Source organism: Somniosus microcephalus, chromosome 31 (assembly GCF_052327205.1).
Source record: "Somniosus microcephalus isolate GS21.2 chromosome 31, FLI_Smic_1.0, whole genome shotgun sequence".
Lineage (NCBI taxonomy): Eukaryota > Metazoa > Chordata > Chondrichthyes > Squaliformes > Somniosidae > Somniosus > Somniosus microcephalus.
The window spans coordinates 1,140,623-1,165,839 of record NC_141017.1 but is presented as its reverse complement, the minus strand read 5'-3'; the positions used below and the strand labels follow the sequence as shown (position 1 = coordinate 1,165,839).

The window sequence follows — 25,217 nt, the reverse complement described above, 5'->3', positions numbered from 1 at the left end:
AAGTTTGCATTACTGAAATCTGTATACAGTGCGTTACTGAAATCTGTAAACTGCGAGTTACTGAAATGTGTAAACTGTGCGTTACTGAAATCTGCAAACTGTGCATTACTGAAATGTGCAAATTGTGCATTACCAAAATCTATAAACTGAATTGCTGAAATCTGCAAAATGAGCATTGCTGAAATCGGCAAACTGTGCATTACTGAAATGTGTAAACTGTGCATTACTGAAATCTGCAAACTGTGCATTACTGAAATCTGTAAATAGTGCATTGCTGAAATCTGCAAACTGCATTTCTTAAATCTGTAAACTGTGAGATACTGAAATCTGTAAAGTGTGCATTACTGAAATCTGCAAAATGTGCATTACTGAAATCTGTAAAAAGTGCGTTATTGAAATCTGCAAACTGTGTGTTTCTGAAATCTGCAAACTGCATTACTGAAATCTGTAAACTGTGCATTACTGAAATCTGCAAAATGCGCATTGCTGTAATCTGTAAACTGTGAATTACTGAAATCTGCAATCTGTGCGTTGCTGAAACCTGCAAACTGTGCGTTGCTGAAATGTGCAAACCGAGCATTACTCAAATATGTAAACTGTGAGTTACTGAAATCTTCAAACTGTGTATTGCAGAAATCTGTAAACTGTGAGTTACTGAAATCTGCAAACTGCATTTCCGCAATCTTCAAACTGTGCATTTCTGAAATCTGCAAATTGTGAGTTACTGAAATCTGCAAACTGTGCATTGCAGGGATCTGCAAACAGTGTATTGCTGATATCTGCTAACTGTGAGTTACTGAAATCTGCAAACTGCATTTCTGAAATCTTCAAACTGTACATTGCTGAAAGCTGTAAACTGTGCATTGCTGAAATCTTCAAACAGTGCATTGCTGAATCCTGCAAACTGTGCATTACTGAAATCTGTAAACTGCATTTCTGAAATCGGCAAACTGTGCATTTCTGAAATTTGTAAACTGTGAGTTACTGAAATGTGAAAACTGTGCATTACTGAAAACTGCAAACTGTGCATTAACGAAACCTGTAAACTGTGCGTTACTGAAATCTGCAAACTGTGAGTTACCGAAATCTTCAAAATGTGCTTTACTGTAAGCTGTAAACTGTGTGCTACGGAAACCTGCAAACCATGTTACTGAAATCTGCAAATTGTGCATTACTGAAATCTGTGAACTGTGAGTTGCTGAAATCTACAAACTGTGCATTGCTGAAATCTGCAAATTGTGAGTTGCTGAATTCAGAAACTTTGCATTACTGAAATCTGCAAACTGTGAGTTACTGAAATATGTTAACTGTGCATTACTGAAATCTGCAATTTGTGAGTTGCTGAAATCTGCCAACTTTGCATTACTGAAATCTGCAAACTGTGAGTTACTGAAATCTGCAAAATGTGTATTGCAGACATCTGCAAACTGTGCATTGCTGAAATATGCAAACAGTGAGTTACTGAACTCTGCAAAGAGTGCATTACTGAAATTTGCAAACTGAGTTGCTGAAATAATCAAACTGAATTGCTGAAATTTGCAAACTGCATTGCTGAAATCTGTAAACTGTGAGTTACTGAAATCTGCAAACTGTATTTCTGAAATCTGCAAATTGTGAGTTGCTGAAACCTGCAAACTGTGCATTACTGAAATCTGCAAACTGCATTTCTGAAATCGGCAAAATGTGTATTTCTGAAATTTGTAAACTGTGAGTTACTGAAATGTGAAAACTGTGAGTTACTGAAATCTGCAAACTGTGAGTTACTGAAATCTGTAAAATGTGCATTACTGAAATCTGTAAACTGTGAGTTACTGAAATCTGTAAACTGCGAGTTACTGAAATCTGTAAACTGCGAGTTACTGAAGCCTGTAAGCTGTGAGTTACTGAAATCTGTAAACTGTGCCTTACTGAAATCTGTAAACTGTGAGTTACTGAAATCTGTAAACTGTGCGTTACTGAAATGTGCAAATTGTGCATTAGTGATATCTGTAAACGGAGTTACTGAAATCTGCAAAATGTGCATTGCTGAAATCTGTAAATGTGCATTACTGAAATCTGTCAATTGTGCATTGCTGAAATCTGCAAACTGAGCATTACTGAAATCTGTAAGCTGTGCATCAATGAAATCTGCAAACTGCATTACTGAAATCTGTAAATAGTGCATTACTGAAATCTGCAAACTGCATTTCTCAAATCTGTAAACTGAGATAGTGAAATCTGTAAGGTGTGCCTTACTGAAATCTGTAAACTGTGGGTTACTGAAATCTGTAAACTGTGCTTTGCTGAAATCTGTAAAGTGTGCGTTACTGAAATCTGCAAATTGTGCATTACTGAAATCTGCAAACTGCATTACTGAAATCTACAAACTGTGAGTTACTGAAATCTGTAAACTGTTTGTTACTGAAATCTGTATACTGTGCCTTACTGAAATCTGTAAACTGTGAGTTACTGAAATCTGTAAACTGTGCTTTGCTGAAATCTGTAAAGTGTGCGTTACTGAAATCTACAAACTGTGAGTTACTGAAATCTGCAAACTGTGAGTTACTGAAATCTGCAAACTGTGCGTTACTGAATTCTGCAAACGGTGCGTTACTGAAATCTGCAACTGTGCATTTCTGAAATCTGTAAACTGTGCCTTACTGAAATCTGTAAACTGTGAGTTACTAAAATCTGTAAATTGTGCTTTGCTGAAATCTGTAAACTGTGCATTACTGAAATCTGCAAACTGTGCGTTACTGAAATCTGCAAACTGTGAGTTACTCAAATCTATAAACTGTTCGTTACTGAAACATGCAAATTGTGCGTTACTGAAATCTGTAAGCTGAGTTACTGAAATCTGTAAACTGTGATTTACTGAAGTTGTAAACTGTGCATTATTGAAATCTGTAAACTGTGAGTTACTGAAATCTATAAACTGTGAGTTACTGTAATCTGTAAACTGCGAGTTACTGAAATCTGTAAACTGTGCGTTACTAAAATTTGCAAACTGTTCATTACTGAAATGTGCAAATTGTGCATTACCAAAATCTATAAACTGAGTTACTGAAATCTGCAAAATGTGCATTGCTGAAATCTGTAAACTGTGCATTACTGAAATCTGCAAAATATGCATTGATGTAATCTGTAAACTGTGAATTACTGAAATCTGCATTCTGTGCGTTGCTGAAACCTGCAATCTGCGCGATGCTGAAATCTGCAAACTGTACATTGCAGAAATCTGCAAACTGTGCATTACTCAAATCTGCAAACTGTGAGTTACTGAAATCTGTTAACTGTGAGTTGCTGAAATCTGCAAACTGGGCATTGCTGAAAGCTGTAAACTGTGAAATACTGAAATCTGCAATCTGTGTATTGCTGAACCATGCAAGCTGTGCATTGCTGAAATCTGCTAACTGTGAGTTACTGAAATCTGCAAACTGAGTGACTGAAGTCTGCAAACAGTGCAATACTGAAATCTGCAAACTGCATTGCAGAAATCTGCAAACTGCATTACTCAAATCTGCAAACTGGTTTACTGAAATCTATGAACTGTGAGTTGCTGAAATCTGCAAACTGTGCATTGCTGAAATCTGCAAGTTGTGAGTTGCTGAAATCTGCAAACATTGCATTACTGAAATCTGCAAACTATGAGTGACGGAAATATGTATACTGTGCATTACTGAAATCTGCAAACTGTGAGTTGCTGAAATCTGTAAACGGAGTTGCTGAAATTGGCAAACTGTGCATTACTGAAATCTGCAAACTGTGCATTTCTGAAATCTGCAATTTGTGAGTTGCTGAAATCTGCACACTTTGCATTACTGAAATTTGTATACAGTGCGTTACTGAAATCTGTAAACTGCGAGTTACTGAAATGTGTAAACTGTGCGTTACTGAAATCTGCAAACTGTGCATTACTGAAATGTGCAAATTGTGCATTACCAAAATCTATAAACTGAATTGCTGAAATCTGCAAAATGTGCATTGCTGAAATCGGCAAACTGTGCATTACTGAAATGTGTAAACTGTGCATTACTGAAATCTGCAAACTGTGCATTACTGAAATCTGTAAATAGTGAGATACTGAAATCTGTAAAGTGTGCATTACTGAAATCTGTAAAATGTGAGTTACTGAAATCTGCAAAATGTGCATTACTGAAATCTGTAAAAAGTGCGTTATTGAAATCTGCAAACTGTGTGTTTCTGAAATCTGCAAACTGCATTACTGAAATCTGTAAACTGTGCATTACTGAAATCTGCAAAATGCGCATTGCTGTAATCTGTAAACTGTGAATTACTGAAATCTGCAATCTGTGCATTGCTGAAACCTGCAAACTGTGCGTTGCTGAAATGTGCAAACCGAGCATTACTCAAATATGTAAACTGTGAGTTACTGAAATCTGCAAACTGCATTTCCGCAATCTTCAAACTGTGCATTTCTGAAATCTGCAAATTGTGAGTTACTGAAATCAGCAAACTGTGCATTGCAGGGATCTGCAAACTGTGTCTTGCTGATATCTGCTAACTGTGAGTTACTGAAATCTGCAAACTGCATTTCTGAAATCTTCAAACTGTACGTTGCTGAAAGCTGTAAACTGTGCATTGCTGAAATCTTCAACAGTGCATTGCTGAATCCTGCAAACTGTGCATTACTGAAATCTGTAAACTGCATTTCTGAAATCGGCAAACTGTGCATTTCTGAAATTTGTAAACTGTGAGTTACTGAAATGTGAAAACTGTGCATTACTGAAAACTGCAAACTGTGCATTAACGAAACCTGTAAACTGTGCGTTACTGAAATCTGCAAACTGTGAGTTACCGAAATCTTCAAAATGTGCTTTACTGTAATCTGTAAACTGTGTGCTACGGAAACCTGCAAACCATGTTACTGAAATCTGCAAATTGTGCATTACTGAAATCTGTGAACTGTGAGTTGCTGAAATCTACACACTGTGCATTGCTGAAATCTGCAAATTGTGAGTTGCTGAAATCAGAAACTTTGCATTACTGAAATCTGCAAACTGTGAGTTACTGAAATCTGCAAAATGTGTATTGCAGACATCTGCAAACTGTGCATTGCTGAAATATGCAAACAGCGAGTTACTGAACTCTGCAAAGAGTGCATTACTGAAATTTGCAAACTGAGTTGCTGAAATAATCAAACTGAATTGCTGAAATTTGCAAACTGCATTGCTGAAATCTGTAAACTGTGAGTTACTGAAATCTGCAAACTGTATTTCTGAAATCTGCAAATTGTGAGTTGCTGAAACCTGCAAACTGTGCATTACTGAAATCTGCAAACTGCATTTCTGAAATAGGCAAAATGTGTATTTCTGAAATTTGTAAACTGTGATTTACTGAAATGTGAAAACTGTGAGTTACTGAAATCTGCAAACTGTGAGTTACTCAAATCTGTAAAATGTGCATTACTGAAATCTGTAAACTGTGAGTTACTGAAATCTGTAAACTGCGAGTTACTGAAGTCTGTAAGCTGTGAGTTACTGAAATCTGTAAACTGTGCCTTACTGAAATCTGCAAACTGTGAGTTACTGAAATCTGTAAACTGTGCGTTACTGAAATGTGCAAATTGTGCATTAGTGATATCTGTAAACTGAGTTACTGAAATCTGCAAAATGTGCATTGCTGAAATCTGTAAATGTGCATTACTGAAATCTGTCAATTGTGCATTGCTGAAATCTGCAAATTGAGCATTACTGAAATCTGTAAATAGTGCATTACTGAAATCTGCAAACTGCATTTCTCAAATCTGTAAACTGAGATAATGAAATCTGTAAGGTGTGCCTTACTGAAATCTGTAAACTGTGAGTTACTGAAATCTGTAAACTGTGCTTTGCTGAAATCTGTAAAGTGTGCGTTGCTGAAATCTGTAAAGTGTGCGTTACTGAAATCTGCAAATTGTGCATTACTGAAATCTGCAAACTGCATTACTGAAATCTACAGACTGTGAGTTACTGAAATCTGCAAACTGTGCGTTACTGAAATCTGCAAACTGTGCATTACTGAAATCTGCAACTGTGCATTTCTGAAATCTGCAAACTGTGAGTTACTGAAATCTGCAAACTGTGCGTTACTGAATTCTGCAAACGGTGCGTTACTGAAATCTGCAAACTGTGCATTACTGAAATCTGCAACTGTGCATTTCTGAAATCTGTAAACTGTGCCTTACTGAAATCTGTAAACTGTGAGTTACTGAAATCTGTAAACTGTGCTTTGCTGAAATCTGTAAACTGTGCGTTACTGAAATCTGCAAACTGTGTGTTACTGAAATCTGCAAACTGTGAGTTACTCAAATCTATAAACTGTTCGTTACTGAAACATGCAAATTGTGCTTTACTGAAATCTGTAAGCTGAGTTACTGAAATCTGTAAACTGTGATTTACTGAAGTCTGTAAACTGTGCATTATTGAAATCTGTAAACTGTGAGTTACTGAAATCTATAAACTGTGAGTTACTGAAATCTGTAAACTGCGAGTTACTGAAATCTGTAAACTGTGCGTGACTGAAATTTGCAAACTGTTCATTACTGAAATGTACAAATTGTGCATTACCAAAATTTATAAACTGAGTTACTGAAATCTGCAAAATGTGCATTGCTGAAATCTGTAAACTGTGAATTACTGAAATCTGCAATCTGTGCGTTGATGAAACCTGCAATCGTGCATTGCTGAAATCTGCAAACTGTGAGTTGCTGAAATCTGCAAACTGTGAGTTACTGAAATCTGTAAACTGTGCATTACTGAAATCTGCAAATTGGGAGTTGCTGAAATCTGCCAACTTTGCATTCCTGAAATTTGCAAACTGTGGATTACTGAAATCTATAAACTGTGCATTACTGAAATCTGCAAACTGTGCATTACTGAAATTTGTAAATAGTGCATTACTGAAATCTGCAAACTGCATTTCCTAAATCTGTAAACTGTGCATTACTGAAATCTGCCAACTTTGCATTCCTGAAATCTGCAAACTGTGAGTTACTGAAATCTGTAAACTGTGCATTACTGAAATCTGCAAACTGTGCATTACTGAAATCTGCAAACTGTGCATTACTGAAATCTGTAAATACTGCATTACTGAAATCTGCAAACTGCATTTCTTAAATCTGTAAACTGTGAGATACGAAATCTGTAAAGTGTGCATTACTGAAATCTGTAAAGTGTGAGTTACTGAAATCTGCAAAATGTGCATTACTGAAATCTGTAAAAAGTGCGTTACTGAAATTTGCAAAGTGTGAGTTTCTGAAATCTGCAAACTGCATTACTGAAATCTGGAAACTGTGCATTACTGAAATCTGCAAAATGTGCATTGCTGTAATCTGTAACCTGTGAAATACTGAAATCTGCAATCTGTGTTTTGCTGAAACCTGCAAACTGTGCGTTGCTGAAATCTGCAAACTGTTAGTTATTGAAATCTGCAAAGTGAGTTACTGAAATCTGCAAACAGTGCGATACTGAAATCTGCAAACTACATTGCAGAAATCTGCAAACTGTGCATTACTCAAATCTGCAAACTGAGTTACTGAAATTTGTGAACTGTGAGTTGCTGAAATCTGCAAATTGTGAGTTGCTGAAATCTGCAAACGGAGTTGCTGAAATTGGCAAATTGTGCATTAATGAAATCTGCAAACTGCATTTCAGAAATCTGCAAACTGCATTGCTGAAATCAGCAATTTGTGAGTTGCCGAAATCTGCCAACTTTGCATTACTGAAATCTGCAAACTGTGAGTTACTGAAATCTGCAAACAGTGCATTGCAGAGATCTGCAAACAGTGAGTTACTGAAATCTTCAAAGAGTGCATTACTGAAATCTGCAAACTGAGTTGCTGAAATAATCAAACTGAGTTGCTGAAATTTGCAAACTGCATTGCTGAAATCTGTAAACTGTGAGTTACTGAAATCTGCAAACTGCATTTCTGAAATCTTCAAACTGTGCATTTCTGAAATCTGCAAATTGGGAGTTGCTGAAATCTGCCAACTGTGCATTGCTGAAATCTGCAAATTGTGAGTTGCTGAAATCTGCAAACTGTGCACTGCAGGGATCTGCAAACTGTGTATTCCTGATATCTGCTAACTGTGAGTTACTGAAATCTGCAAACAGTGCATTACTGAAATCTGCAAACTGAGTTGCTGAAATAATCAAACTGTGCATTGCTGAAATCTGCAAACTGCATTGCTGAAATCTGCAAACTGTGAGTTACTGAAATCTGCAAACTGCATTTCTGAAATCTTCAAACTGTGCGTTACTGAAAACTGTAAACTGTGCATTGCTGAAATCTGCAAACAGTGCATTGCTGAAACCTGCAAACTGTGCATTACAGAAATCTGGAAGCTGTGCATTACTGAAATCTGTAAATAGTGCATTACTGAAATCTGCAAACTGCATTTCTTAAATCTGTAAACTGTGAGATACTGAAATCTGTAAAGTGTGCATTATTGCAATCTGTAAAGTGTGAGTTACTGAAATCTGCAAAATGTGCATTATTGAAACCTGTAAACAGTGCGTTACTGAAACCTGCAAAGTGTGAGTTTCTGAAATCTGCAAACTGCATTACTGATATCAGCAAAATGTGCATTGCTGTATTCTGTAACCTGTGAATTACTAAAATCTGCAATCTGTGCATTGCTGAATTCTGCAAACTGCGTTGCTGAAATCTGCAAACTGAGTTACTGAAATCTGCAAACTGAGTTAGTGAAATCTGCAAACAGTGTGATACTGAAATCTGCAAACTGTGCATTGCAGAAATCTGCAAACTGTGCATTGCTCAAATCTGCAAACTGTGTGTTACAGAAATCTGTGAACTGAGTTGGTGAAATCTGCAAACTGTGCATTGCTGAAATCTGCAAATTGTGAGTTGCTGAAATCTGCTAACTTTGCATTACTGAAATCTGCAAACTGTGAGTTACTGAAAAATGTAACCTGTGCATCACTGAAATCTGCAAACTGTGAGTTGCTGAAATCTGCAACGGAATTGCTGAAATTGGCAAACTGTGCATTACTGTAATCTGCAAACTGTGCCTTTCTGAAATCTGCAAATTGTGAGTTGCTGAAATCTGCAAACTTTGCATTACTGAAATCTGCAAAGTGAGTTACTGAGATCAGCAAACTGTGCATTGCAGAGATCTGCAAACTGTGCATTGCTGTAATCTGCAAACTGTGAGTTACTGAAATCTGCAAAGTGCATTACTGAAATCTGCAAACTGAGTTGCTAAAATAATCAAAATGTGAGTTGCTGAAATCTGCAAACTGCATTGCTGAAATCTGCAAACTGTGAGTTACTGAAATCTGCAAACTGCATTTCTGAAATCTTCAAACTGTGCATTACTGAAAACTGTAAACTGTGAATTGCTGAAATCTGCAAACAGTGCATTGCTGAAACCTGCAAACTGTGCATTACTGAAATCTGCAAACTGCATTTCTGAAATCTGCAAACTGTGCATTTCTGAAATCTGCAATCCGTGCGCTGCTGAAATCTGCAAACTGTGCATTGCTGAAATCTGCAAACTGTGAGTTACTGAAATCTGCAAACTGAGTTAGTGAAATCTGCAAACAGTGCGATACTGAAATCTGCAAACTGTGCATTGCAGAAATCTGCACACTGTGCATTACTCAAATCTGCGAACTGTGAGTTACTGAAATATGTAAACCATGCATTACTGAAATCTGCCAACTGTGAATTGCTGAAATCTGCAAACGGAGTTGCTGAAATCTGCCAACTGTGCGTTTCTGAAACCTGCAAATTGTGAGTTGCTGAAATCTGCCAGCTGTGCATTGCTGAAAGCTGCAAACTGCATTGCTGAAATCTGCAAACTGTGAGTTACTGAAATCTGTAAACTGAGTGACTGAAATCTGCAAACTGTGAGTTGCTGAAATCTGTAAACTGTTACTGAAATCTGTAAAGTGTGAGTTACTGAAATCTCTAAACTGTGAGTTACTGAAATCTGCAAACTGAATTACTGAAATCTGCAAACTGTGCATTTCTGAAATTTGTAAACTGTGCATTACTGAAATGTGTAAACTGTCCATTACTGAAATCTGTAAACTGCATTAATGAAATCTGTAAACTGTGCATTACTGAAATCTGCAAACTGCATTTCTTAAATCTGTAAATTGTGAGATACTGAAATCTGTAAAGTGTTCATTACTGAAATCTGCAAAGTGTGAGTTACTGAAATCTGCAAAATGTGCATTACTGAAATATGTAAACAGTGTGTTACTGAAATCTGCAAAGTGTGTGTTTCTGAAATCTGCAAACGTTGCATTACTGAAATCTGCAAACTGTGAGTTACTGAAATATGTAAACTGTGCATTACTGAAATCTGCAAACTGTGAGTTGCTGAAATCTGCAAACGGAGTTGCTGAAATTGGCAAACTGTGCCTTTCTGAAATCTGCAAATTGTGAGTTGCTGAAATCTGCAAACTGCATTACTGAAATCTGCAAACTGTGCAGTACTGAAATCTGCAATCTGTACACTGCTGAAATCTGCAAACTGTAGTTTACTGAAATCTGTAAACTGAGTTGCTTAAATCTGCAAACTGTCCATTACTGAAATCTGTAAATAGTGCATTACTGAAATCTGCAAACTGCATTTCTTAAATCTGTAAACTGTGAGATACTGAAATCTGTAAAGTGTGCATTACTGAAATCTGTAAAATGTGAGCTAATGAAATCTGCAAAATGTGCATTACTGAAATCTGCAAATTGTGCATTGATGTAATCTGTAAACTGTGAATTACTGAAATCTGCATTCTGTGCGTTGCTGAAACCTGCAATCTGTGCATTGCTGAAATCTGCAAACTGTGCATTGCAGAAATCTGCAAACTGTGCATTACTCAAATCTGCAAACTGTGAGTTACTGAAATCTGTTAAGTGTGAGTTGCTGAAATCTGCAAACTGCATTTCTCAAATCTGTAAACTGAGAAACTGAAATCTGTAAAGTGTGCCTTACTGAAATCTGTAAACTGTGAGTTACTGAAATCTGTAAACTGTGCTTTGCTGAAATCTGTAAAGTGTGCGTTACTGAAATCTGCAAATTGTGCATTACTGAAATCTGCAATCTGCATTACTGAAATCTACAAACTGTGAGTTACTGAAATCTGCAAACTGTGCGTTACTGAAATCTGCAAACTGTGCATTACTGAAATCTGCAACTGTGCATTTCTGAAATCTGCAAACTGTGAGTTACTGAAATCTGCAAATTGTGCATTACTGAATTCTGCAAACGGTTCGTTACTGAAATCTGCAAACTGTGCATTACTGAAATCTGCAACTGTGCATTTCTGAAATCTGTAAACTGTGCCTTACTGAAATCTGTAAAATGTGAGTTACTGAAATTTGTAAACTGTGCTTTGCTGAAATCTGTAAACTGTGCGTTACTGAAATCTGCAAACTGTGAGTTACTGAAATCTGTAAACTGTTTGTTACTGAGAGCTGTAAACTGTGCCTTACTGAAATCTGTAAACTGTGAGTTACTGAAATCTGTAAACTGCATTACTGAAATCTGCAAACTGTGAGTTACTCAAATCTATAAACTGTTCGTTGCTGATATCTGTATACTGTGCCTTACTGAAATCTGCAAACTGTGAGTTACTGAAATCTGTAAACTGCGTTACTGAAACGGGAAAATTCTGCGTTACTGACATCTGTAAATTGTGATTTACTGAAATTTGTAAGGTGTGCATTATTGAAATCTGTAAACTATGAGTTACTGAAAATTGTAAACTATGAGCTACTGAAATCTGTAAACTGTGCGTTACTGAAATCTGTAAACTGTGATTTACTGAAATCTGTAGACAGTGAGTTACTGAAATCTGTAAACTGTTTCTTACTGAAATTTGTAAACTGTGCCTAACTGAAATCTACAAACTGTGAGTTACTGAAATCTGCAAAGTGCATTACTGAAATCTGCAAACTGAGTTGCTAAAATAATCAAAATGTGAGTTGCTGAAATCTGCAAACTGCATTGCTGAAATCTGCAAACTGTGAGTTGCTGAAATCTGCAAACTGCATTTCTGAAATCTTCAAACTGTGCATTACTGAAAACTGTAAACTGTGAATTGCTGAAATCTGCAAACAGTGCATTGCTGAAACCTGCAAACTGTGCATTACTGAAATCTGCAAACTGCATTTCTGAAATCTGCAAACTGTGCATTTCTGAAATCTGTAAACTGTGAGTTACTGAAATGTGGAAACTGTGCATTACTGAATTCTGCAAACTGTTACTGAAACCTGTAAACTGTGCATTAACGAAACCTGCAAACTGTGAGTTACTGAAATCTGCAAACTACATGACTGAAATCTGGAAACTGTGAGTTACTGAAATCTGCAAACTGTGTATTACTCAAATCTGCAAACTGTGAGTTACTGAAATCTGCGAACTGTGAGTTACTGAAATATGTAAACCATGTGTACTAGACGTGCTCCTATCTAGCTATCCAGCAAGTTAAACACTCATTCAAAAATAATTCTTCTGAAGCGGTTGTTGTTTTGAAGCTTTACTTGAACAAATTTGTGAAACTGTAAACAAAGACAAAGTATGTTTTGTACATAAACTGAGTACTATACATTCGATATTACATAAGATATAAACATATTTACAACAGTAGAATGGACTAATTGTATAACTAACTAACATTTGAACTAACTTCTGTAACTATTAAATATTAACCTTTTATAAACATAGTATTATCAAAATATTACTCTGACAACATTGCTATTATGCTAAGAACCAAAGATACTCACAGATATTGCGCTTGGCCTAACATATGAAATCAGATTACATTGGATTGTAAATGGAACCACTCATGGCAGATTCTCCATTACTCAAGTCAGGTTCTTCCTGGCAAAACTGCTTCCTGGGGTCAACAGGAAGAAAGGTAGGAAGGTCAAATGACCTCTCACAGGAAGAAAGGAACAAAGGTCAAATGACCTCACACAGGAAGAAAGATCAGATGACCTTTCCAGCATACAAACTGTTAACACAATAACCGCCACCAGAGGTGCTATTGCATGTAAAAATGTTCATTGGTCCAGAACACCATGCATTACTGAAATCTGCCAACTGTGAATTGCTGAAATCTGCAAACGGAGTTGCTGAAATGGGCAAACTGCATTACTGAAATCTACCAACTGTGCATTGCAGAAACCTACAAATTGTGAGTTGCTGAAATCTGCCAACTGTGCATTGCTGAAATCTGCAAACTGCATTGCTGAAATCTGCAAACTTTGTGTTACTGAAATCTGCAAACTGCATTTCTGAAATCTTCAAACTGTGCGTTACTGAAAACTGTAAGCTGTGAATTGCTTAAATCTGCAAACTGTGCATTGCTGAAACCTGCAAACTGTGAGTTACTGAAATCCGTAAACTGTGAGTTACTGAAATCTGTAAACTGTGAGTGACTGAAATCTGCAAACTGTGAGTTGCTGAAATCTGTAAACTGTGTTACTGAAATCTGCATACCGCCCGTTACTGAAATCGGCAAACCGTGTGTTACTGAAATCTGTAAACTGTGAGTGACTGAAATCTGTAAAGTGTGAGTTACTGAAATCTCTAAACTGTGAGTTACTGAAATCTGCAAACTGAATTACTGAAATCTGCAAACTGTGCATTTCTGAAATCTGTAAACTGTGCATTACTGAAATCTGCAAACTTTGCATTACTGTGATCTGTAAATAGTGCATTACTGAAATCTGCAAACTGTATTTCTTAAATTTGTAAATTGTGAGATACTGAAATCTGTAAAGTGTTCATTACTGAAATCTGCAAAGTGTGAGTTTCTGAAATCTGTAAACTGCATTACTGAAATCTGAAAAGTGTGCATTACTGAAATCTGCAAAATGTGCATTGCTGTAATCTGTAAACTGTGAATTACTGAGATCTGCAATCCGTGCGCTGCTGAAATCTGCAAACTGTGCGTTGCTGAAATCTGCAAACTGTGAGTTACTGAAATCTGCAAACTGAGTTAGTGAAATCTGCAAACAGTGCGATACTGAAATCTGCAAACTGTGCATTGCAGAAATCTGCAAACTGTGCATTACTCAAATCTGCGAACTGTGAGTTACTGAAATCTGCGAACTGTGAGTTACTGAAATATGTAAACCATGCATTACTGAAATCTGCCAACTGTGAATTGCTGAAATCTGCAAACGGAGTTGCTGAAATCTGCCAACTGTGCGTTTCTGAAACCTGCAAATTGTGAGTTGCTGAAATCTGCCAACTGTGCATTGCTGAAAGCTGCAAACTGCATTGCTGAAATCTGCAAACTGTGAGTTACTGAAATCTGCAAACTGAGTGACTGAAATCTGCAAACTGTGAGTTGCTGAAATCTGTAAACTGTGTTACTGAAATCTGTAAAGTGTGAGTTACTGAAATGTCTAAACTGTGAGTTACTGAAATCTGCAAACTGAATTACTGAAATCTGCAAACTGTGCATTTCTGAAATTTGTAAACTGTGCATTACTGAAATGTGTAAACTGTCCATTACTGAAATCTGTAAACTGTGAGTTATTGAAATCTGTAAACTGCATTAATGAAATCTGTAAACTGTGCATTACTGAAATCTGCAAACTGCATTTCTTAAATCTGTAAATTGTGAGATACTGAAATCTGTAAAGTGTTCATTACTGAAATCTGTAAAGTGTGAGTTACTGAAATCTGCAAAATGTGCATTACTGAAATATGTAAACGGTGTGTTACTGAAATCTGCAAAGTGTGTGTTTCTGAAATCTGTAAACTGCGCATTACTGAAATCTGTAAACTGTGTGTTACTGAAATCTGCAAACTGTGAGTTGCTGAAATCTGCAAATGGAGTTGCTGAAATTGGCAAACTGTGCGTTACTGAAATCTGCAAATTGTGAGTTGCTGAAATCTGCAAACTGCATTACTGAAATCTGCAAACTGTGCAGTGCTGAAATCTGCAATCTGTACACTGCTGAAATCTGCAAACTGTAGTTTACTGAAATCTGTAAATAGTGCATTACTGAAATCTGCAAACTGCATTTCATAAATCTGTAAACTGTGAGGTACTGAAATCTGTAAAGTGTGCATTACTGAAATCTGTAAAATGTGAGCAAATGAAATCTGCAAAATGTGCATTACTGAAATCTGTAAAAAAAGTGCGTGACTGAAATCTGCTAAGTGTGAGTTTCTGAAATCTGCAAACTGCATTACTGAAATCTGTAAAATGTGCATGACTGAAATCTGCAAATTGTGCATTGATGTAATCTGTAAACTGTGAATTACTGAAATCTGCATTCTGTGCGTTGCTGAAACCTGCAATCTGCGCGTTGCTGAAATCTGCAAACTGTGCATTGCAGAAATCTGCAAACTGTGCATTACTCAAATCTGCAAACTGTGAGTTACTGAAATCTGTTAACTGTGAGTTGCTGAAATCTGCAAACTGCATTTCTCAAATCTGTAAACTGAGATACTGAAATCTGTAAAGTGTGCCTTACTGAAATCTGTAAACTGTGAGTTACTGAAATCTGTAAACTGTGCTTTGCTGAAATATGTAAAGTGTGCGTTACTGAAATCTGCAAATTGTGCATTACTGAAATCTGCAATCTGCATTACTGAAATCTACAAACTGTGAGTTACTGAAATCTGCAAACTGTGCGTTACTGAAATCTGCAAACTGTGCATTACTGAAATCTGCAACTGTGCATTTCTGAAATCTGCAAACTGTGAGTTACTGAAATCTTTAAACTGAGTTACTGAAATCTGTAAACTGTGCTTTGCTGAAATCTGTAAACTGTGCGTTACTGAAATCTGCAAACTGTGCCTTACTGAAATCTGCAAACTGTGAGTTACTCAAATCTATAAACTGTTTGTTACTGAAACATACAAATTGTGCGCTACTGAAATCTGTAAGCTGAGTTACTGAAATCTGTAAACTGTGATTTACTGAAGTCTGTAAACTGTGCATTAGTGAAATCTGTAAACTGTGAGTTACTGAAATCTATAAACTGTGAGTTACTGAAATCTGTAAACTGCGAGTTACTGAAATCTGTAAACTGTGCGTTACTGAAATTTGCAAACTGTTCATTACTGAAATGTGCAAATTGTGCATTACTAAAATCTATAAACTGAGTTACTGAAATCTGCAAAATGTGCATTGCTGAAATCTGTAAACTGTGAATTACTGAAATCTGCAATCTGTGCGTTGATGAAACCTGCAATCGTACATTGCTGAAATCTGCAAACTGTGAGTTGCAGAAATCTGTAAACTGTGAGTGACTGAAATCTGTAAACTGTGCATTACTGAAATCTGCAAATTGTGAGTTGCTGAAATCTGCCAACTTTGCATTCCTGAAATTTGCAAACTGTGCATTACTGAAATCTGTAAACTGTGCATTACTGAAATCTGCAAATTGTGCATTACTGAAATCTGCAAACTGTGCATTACTGAAATTTGTAAATAGTGCATTACTGAAATCTGCAAACTGCATTTCCTAAATCTGTAAACTGTGCATTACTGAAATCTGTCAACTTTGCATTCCTGAAATCTGCAAACTGTGAGTTACTGAAATTTGCAAACTGTGCATTACTGAAATCTGTAAACTGTGCATCACTGAAATCTGCAAACTGTGCATTACTGAAATCTGTAAATACTGCATTACTGAAATCTGCAAACTGCATTTCTTAAATCTGTAAACTGTGAGATACGAAATCTGTAAAGTGTGCATTACTGAAATCTGTAAAGTGTGAATTACTGAAATCTGCAAAATGTGCATTACTGAAATCTGTAAAAAGTGCGTTACTGAAATTTGCAAAGTGTGAGTTTCTGAAATCTGCAAACTGCATTACTGAAATCTGTAAACTGTGCATGACTGAAATCTGCAAAATGTGCATTGCTGTAATCTGTAAACTGTGAAATACTGAAATCTGCAATCTGTGTTTTGCTGAAACCTGCAAACTGTGCGTTGCTGAAATCTGCAAACTGTGAGTTATTGAAATCTGCAAACTGAGTTACTGAAATCTGCAAACAGTGCGATACTGAAATCTGCAAACTGCATTGCAGAAATCTGCAAACTGTGCATTACTCAAATCTGCAAACTGAGTTATTGAAATCTGTAAAGTGTGCCTTACTGAAATCTGTAAACTGTGAGTTACTGAAATCTGTAAACTGTGCTTTGCTGAAATCTGTAAAGTGTGCGTTACTGAAATCTGCAAACTGTGCGTTACTGAAATCTGCAAACTCTGAGTTACTGAAATCTGCAAACTGCGTTACTGAATTCTGCAAACGGTGCGTTACTGAAATCTGCAAACTGTGTATTTCTGAAATCTGTAAACTGTGCCTTACTGAAATCTGTAAACTGTGAGTTACTGAAATCTGTAAACTGTGCTTTGCTGAAATCTGCAAACTGTGCATTACTGAAATCTGCAAACCGTGAGTTACTCAAATCTATAAACTGTTCGTTACTGAAAAATGCAAATTGTGCGTTACTGAAATCTGTAAGCTGAGTTACTCAAATCTGTAAACTGTGATTTACTGAAGTCTGTAAACTGTGCATTATTGAAATCTGTAAACTGTGAGTTACTGAAATCTGTAAACTGCAAGTTACTGAAATCTGTAAACTGTGCGTTACTGAAATTTGCAAACTGTTCATTACTGAAATGTGCAAATTGTGCATTACCAAAATCTATAAACTGAGTTACTGAAATCTGCAAAATGTGCATTGCTGAAATCTGTAAACTGTGAATTACTGAAATCTGCAATCTGTGCGTTGATGAAACCTGCAATCGTGCATTGCTGAAATCTGCAAACTGTGAGTTGCTGAAATCTGCAAACTGTGAGTTACTGAAATCTGTAAACTGTGCATTACTGAAATCTGCAAATTGTGAGTTGCTGAAATCTGCCAACTTTGCATTCCTGAAATTTGCAAACTGTGCATTACTGAAATCTGTAAACTGTGCATTACTGAAATCTGCAAACTGTGCCTTACTGAAATTTGTAAATAGTGCATTACTGAAATCTGCAAACTGCATTTCCTAAATCTGCAAACTGTGAGTTACTGAAATTTGCAAACTGTGCATTACTGAAATCTGTAAACTGTGCATTACTGAAATCTGCAAACTGTGCATTACTGAAATCTGTAAATGCTGCATTACTGAAATCTGCAATCTGCATTTCTTAAATCTGTAAACTGTGAGATACGAAATCTGTAAAGAGTGCATTACTGAAATCTGTAAAGTGTGAGTTACTGAAATCTGCAAAATGTGCATTACTGAAATCTGTAAAAAGTGCGTTACTGAAATTTGCAAAGTGTGAATTTCTGAAATCTGCAAACTGCATTACTGAAATCTGCAACTGTGCATTTCTGAAATCTGTAAACTGTGCCTTACTGAAATCTGTAAACTGTGAGTTACTAAAATCTGTAAACTGTGCTTTGCTGAAATCTGTAAACTGTGCGTTACTGAAATCTACAAACTGCGTTATTGAAATCTGTAAACTGTGCATTACTGAAATCTGCAAAATGTGCATTGCTGTAATCTGTAAACTGTGAAATACTGAAATCTGCAATCTGTGTTTTGCTGAAACCTGCAAACTGTGCGTTGCTGAAATCTGCAAACTGAGTTATTGAAATCTGCAAACTGTGCATTACTGAAATCTGTAAAATGTGCATTGCTGTAATCTGTAAACTGTGAAATACTGAAATCTGCAATCTGTGTTTTGCTGAAACCTGCAAACTGTGCATTACTCAAATCTGCAAACAGAGTTACTGAAATTTGTGAACTGTGAGTTGCTGAAATCTGCAAACTGTGCATTGCTGAAATCTGCAAATTGTGAGTTACTGAAATCTGCAAACAGTGCATTGCAGAGATCTGCAAACAGTGAGTTACTGAAATCTTCAAAGAGTGCATTACTGAAATCTGCAAACTGAGTTGCTGAAATAATCAAACTGAGTTGCTGAAATTTGCAAACTGCATTGCTGAAATCTGTAAACTGTGAGTTACTGAAAGCTGCAAACTGCATTTCTGAAATCTTCAAACTGTGCATTTCTGAAATCTGCAAATTGGGAGTTGCTGAAATCTGCCAACTGTGCATTGCTGAAATCTGTTAACTGTGAGTTGCTGAAATCTGCAAACTGCATTTCTCAAATCTGTAAACTGAGATACTGAAATCTGTAAAATGTGCCTTACTGAAATCTGTAAACTGCGAGTTACTGAAATCTGTAAACTGTGCTTTGCTGAAATCTGTAAAGTGTGCGTTACTGAAATCTGCAAATTGTGCATTACTGAAATCTGCAATCTGCATTACTGAAATCTACAAACTGTGAGTTACTGAAATCTTCAAACTGTGCGTTACTGAAATCTGCAAACTGTGCATTACTGAAATCTGCAACTGTGCATTTCTGAAATCTGCAAACTGTGAGTTACTGAAATCTGCAAACTGTGCGTTACTGAATTCTGCAAATGGTGCGTTACTGAAATCTGCAAACTGTGCATTACTGAAATCTGCAACTGTGCATTTCTGAAATCTGTAAACTGTGCCTTACTGAAATCTGTAAACTGCGAGTTACTGAAATCTGTAAACTGTGCGTTACTGAAATTTGCAAACTGTTCATTACTGAAATGTGCAAATTGTGCATTACCAAAATCTATAAACTGAGTTACTGAAATCTGCAAAATGTGCATTGCTGAAATCTGTAAACTGTGAACGACTGAAATCTGCATCTGTGCGTTGATGAAACCTGCAATCGTGCATTGCTGAAATCTGCAAACTGTGACCACGGTGGCACAGTGGTTAGCACTGTTGCCTCACAGCGCCAGGGACCCAGGTTCGAATCCGGCCTCGGGTGACTGTCTGTGTGGAGTTTGCACATTCTCCCCGTGTTTGCGTGGGTTTTCTCCGGGTTCTCCGGTTTCCTCCCACATTCCAAAGATGTGCGGGTTAGGTTGATAGGCTATGATAAATTGACCCTTAGTGTTAGGGGGATTAAATACGTGGGGTTACGGGGATAGGGTGGGATATGTGTTGGTGTAGGGCTTATGGGGATCGGGTGGGATATGTGTCGGTGCAGGCTCGATGGGCTGAAATGGCCTCTATCTGCACTGTGGGGTTTCTGTGATTCTGTGATTCTGTGAACTGTGAGTTACTGAAATCTGTAAACTGTGCATTACTGAAATCTGCAAATTGTGAGTTGCTGAAATCTGCCAACTTTGCATTCCTGAAATTTGCAAACTGTGCATTACTGAAATCTGTAAACTGTGCATTACTGAAATATGCAAACTGTGCATTACTGAAATTTGTAAATAGTGCATTACTGAAATCTGCAAACTGCATTTCCTAAATCTGTAAACTGTGCATTACTGAAATCTGCCAACTTTGCATTCCTGAAATCTGCAAACTGTGAGTTACTGAAATTTGCAAACTGTGCATTACTGAAATCTGCAAACTGTGCATTACTGAAATCTGTAAATACTGCATTACTGAAATCTGCAAACTGCATTTCTTAAATCTGTAAACTGTGAGATACGAAATCTGTATAGTGTGCATTACTGAAATCTGTAAAGTGTGAGTTACTGAAATCTGCAAAATGTGCATTACTGAAATCTGTAAAAAGCGCGTTACTGAAATTTGCAAAGTGTGAGTTTCTGAAATCTGCAAACTGCATTACTGAAATCTGTAAACTGTGCATTACTGAAATCGGCAAAATGTGCATTGCTGTAATCTGTAAACTGTGAAATACTGAAATCTGCAATCTGTGTTTTGCTGAAACCTGCAAGCTGTGCGTTGCTGAAATCTGCAAACTGTGAGTTATTGAAATCTGCAAACTGAGTTACTGAAATCTGCATACAGTGCGAAACTGAAATCTGCAAACTGCATTGCAGAAATCTGCAAACTGTGCATTACTCAAATCTACAAACTGAGTTACTGAAATTTGTGAACTGTGAGTTGCTGAAATCTGCAAACTGTGCATTGCTGAAATCTGCAAATTGTGAGTTGCTGAAATCTGCAAACGGAGTTGCTGAAATTGGCAAACTGTGCATTAATGAAATCTGCAAACTGCATTGCTGAAATCTGCAATTTGTGAGTTGCTGAAATCTGCCAACTTTGCATTGCAGAGATCTGCAAACAGTGAGTTACTGAAATCTTCAAAGAGTGCATTACTGAAATCTGCAAACTGCTGAAATAATCAAACTGAGTTACTGAAATCTGCAAACTGCATTTCTGAAATCTTCAACCTGTGCATTTCTGAAACCTGCAAATTGGGAGTTGCTGAAATCTGCCAACTGTGCATTGCTGAAATCTGCAAATTGTGAGTTGCTGAAATCTGCAAACTGTGCATTGCAGGGATCTGCAAACTGTGTATTCCTGATATCTGCTAACTGTGAGTTACTGAAATCTGCAAACAGTGCATTACTGAAATCTGCAAACTGAGTTGCTGAAATAATCAAACTGTGCGTTGCTGAAATCTGCAAACTGCATTGCTGAAATCTGCAAACTGTGAGTTACTGAAATCTGCAAACTGCATTTCTGAAATCTTCAAACTGTGCGTTACTGAAAACTGTAAACTGTGCATTGCTGAAATCTGCAAACAGTGCATTGCTGAAACCTGCAAACTGTGCATTACAGAAATCTGTAAACTGTGCATTACTGAAATCTGTAAATAGTGCATTACTGAAATCTGCAAACTGCATTTCTTAAATCTGTAAACTGTGAGATACTGAAATTTGTAAAGTGTGCATTACTGCAATCTGTAAAGTGTGAGTTACTGAAATCTGCAAAATGTGCATTATTGAAACCTGTAAACAGTGCGTTACTGAAACCTGCAAAGTGTGAGTTTCTGAAATCTGCAAACTGCATTACTGATATCAGCAAAATGTGCATTGTTGTATTCTGTAACCTGTGAATTACTAAAATCTACAATCTGTGCATTGCTGAATTCTGCAAACTGCGTTGCTGAAATCTGCAAACTGAGTTACTGAAATCTGCAAACTGAGTTAGTGAAATCTGCAAACAGTGTGATACTGAAATCTGCAAACTGTGCATTGCAGAAATCTGCAAATTGTGCATTACTGAGATCTGCAAACTGTGTGTTACAGAAATCTGTGAACTGTGAGTTGGTGAAATCTGCAAACTGTGCATTGCTGAAATCTGCAAATTGTGAGTTGCTGAAATCTGCAAACTTTGCATTACTGAATTCTGCAAACTGTGAGTTACTGAAAAATGTAAACTGTGCATTACTGAAATCTGCAAACTGTGCCTTTCTGAGATCTGCAAATTGTGAGTTTCTGAAATCTGCAAACTTTGCATTACTGAAATCTGCAAAGTGAGTTACTGAGATCAGCAAACTGTGCATTGCAGAGATCTGCAAACTGTGCATTGCTGTAATCTGCAAACTGTGAGTTACTGAAATCTGCAAAGTGCATTACTGAAATCTGCAAACTGAGTTGCTAAAATAATCAAAATGTGAGTTGCTGAAATCTGCAAACTGCATTGCTGAAATCTGCAAACTGTGAGTTGCTGAAATCTGCAAACTGTGAATTGCTGAAATCTGCAAACAGTGCATTGCTGAAACCTGCAAACTGTCCATTACTGAAATCTGCAAACTGCATTTCTGAAATCTGCAAACTGTGCATTTCTGAAATCTGTAAACTGTGAGTTACTGAAATGTGGAAACTGTGCATTACTGAATTCTGCAAACTGTTACTGAAACCTGTAAACTGTGCATTAACGAAACCTGCAAATTGTGAGTTACTGAAATCTGCAAACTGTGTATTACTCAAATCTGCAAACTGTGAGTTACTGAAATCTGCGAACTGTGAGTTACTGAAATATGTAAACCATGTGTACTGGCCGCGCTCGACGTGCTCCTATCTAGCTATCCAGCAAGTTAAACACTCATTGAAAAATAATTCTTCTGAAGCGGTTGTTGTTTTGAAGCTTTACTTGAACAAATTTGTGAAACTGTAAACAAAGACAAAGTATGTTTTGTACATAAACTGAGTACTATACATTCGATATTACATAAGATATAAACATATTTACAACAGTAGAATGGACTAATTGTATAACTAACTAACATTTGAACTAACTTCTGTAACTATTAAATATTAACCTTTTATAAACATAGTATTATCAAAATATTACTCTGACAACATTGCTATTATGCTAAGAACCAAAGATACTCACAGATATTGCGCTTGGCCTAACATATAAAATCAGGTTACATTGGATTGTAAATGGAACCACTCATGGCAGATTCTCCATTACTCAAGTCAGGTTCTTCCTGGCAAAACTGCTTCCTGGGGTCAACAGGAAGAAAGGTAGGAAGGTCAAATGACCTCTCACAGGAAGAAAGGAACAAAGGTCAAATGACCTCACACAGGAAGAAAGATCAGATGACCTTTCCAGCATACAAACTGTTAACACAATAACCGCCACCAGAGGTGCTATTGCATGTAAAAATGTTCATTGGTCCAGAACACCATGCATTACTGAAATCTGCCAACTGTGAATTGCTGAAATCTGCAAATGGAGTTGCTGAAATAGGCAAACTGCATTACTGAAATCTGCCAACTGTGCATTGCAGAAACCTACAAATTGTGAGTTGCTGAAATCTGCCAACTGTGCATTGCTGAAATCTGCAAACTGCATTGCTGAAATCTGCAAACTTTGTGTTACTGAAATCTGCAAACTGTATTTCTGAAATCTTCAAACTGTGCGTTACTGAAAACTGTAAACTGTGAATTGCTTAAATCTGCAAACTGTGCATTGCTGAAACCTGCAAACTGTGAGTTACTGAAATCTGTAAACTGTGAGTTACTGAAATCTGTAAACTGTGAGTGACTGAAATCTGCAAACTGTGAGTTGCTGAAATGTGTAAACTGTGTTACTGAAATCTGCATACCGTCCATTACTGAAATCGGCAAACCGTGTGTTACTGAAATCTGTAAACTGTGAGTGACTGAAATCTGTAGAGTGTGAGTTACTGAAATCTCTAAACTGTGAGTTACTGAAATCTGCAAACTGAATTACTGAAATCTGCAAACTGTGCATTTCTGAAATCTGTAAACTGTGCATTACTGAAATCTGCAAACTTTGCATTACTGAGATCTGCAAACTATGTGTTACAGAAATCTGTGAACTGTGAGTTGCTGAAATCTGCAAACTTTGCATTACTGAAATCTGCAAACTGTGAGTTACTGAAAAATGTAAACTGTGCATTACTGAAATCTGCAAACTGTGCCTTTCTGAGATCTGCAAATTGTGAGTTGCTGAAATCTGCAAACTTTGCATTACTGAAATCTGCAAAGTGAGTTACTGAGATCAGCAAACTGTGCATTGCAGAGATCTGCAAACTGTGCATTGCTGTAATCTGCAAACTGTGAGTTACTGAAATCTGCAAAGTGCATTACTGAAATCTGCAAACTGAGTTGCTAAAATAATCAAAATGTGAGTTGCTGAAATCTGCAAACTGCATTGCTGAAATCTGCAAACTGTGAGTTACTGAAATCTGCAAACTGTGAGTTACTGAAATCTGTAAACTGTGAGTTACTGAAATCTGTAAACTGTGAGTGACTGAAATCTGCAAACTGTGAGTTGCTGAAATCTGTAAACTGTGTTACTGAAATCTGCATACCGTCCGTTACTGAAATCGGCAAACCGTGTGTTACTGAAATCTGTAAACTGTGAGTGACTGAAATCTGTAGAGTGTGAGTTACTGAAATCTCTAAACTGTGAGTTACTGAAATCTGCAAACTGAATTACTGAAATCTGCAAACTGTGCATTTCTGAAATCTGTAAACTGTGCATTACTGAAATCTGCAAACTTTGCATTACTGAGATCTGCAAACTATGTGTTACAGAAATCTGTGAACTGTGAGTTGCTGAAATCTGCAAACTTTGCATTACTGAAATCTGCAAACTGTGAGTTACTGAAAAATGTAAACTGTGCATTACTGAAATCTGCAAACTGTGCCTTTCTGAGATCTGCAAATTGTGAGTTGCTGAAATCTGCAAACTTTGCATTACTGAAATCTGCAAAGTGAGTTACTGAGATCAGCAAACTGTGCATTGCAGAGATCTGCAAACTGTGCATTGCTGTAATCTGCAAACTGTGAGTTACTGAAATCTGCAAAGTGCATTACTGAAATCTGCAAACTGAGTTGCTAAAATAATCAAAATGTGAGTTGCTGAAATCTGCAAACTGCATTGCTGAAATCTGCAAACTGTGAGTTACTGAAATCTGCAAACTGCATTTCTGAAATCTTCAA

The 25,217-nt window shown here is 36.8% G+C and overlaps 1 protein-coding gene across 4 annotated transcripts in view; it reads left to right on the top strand.

Annotated features, from left to right (window-relative positions):
* Positions 1-25,217, top strand: part of LOC147097527 (NACHT, LRR and PYD domains-containing protein 3-like) — an 816,941-nt gene that overhangs the window by 213,703 nt on the left and 578,021 nt on the right. The gene's annotated exons all lie outside the window — the stretch shown is intronic.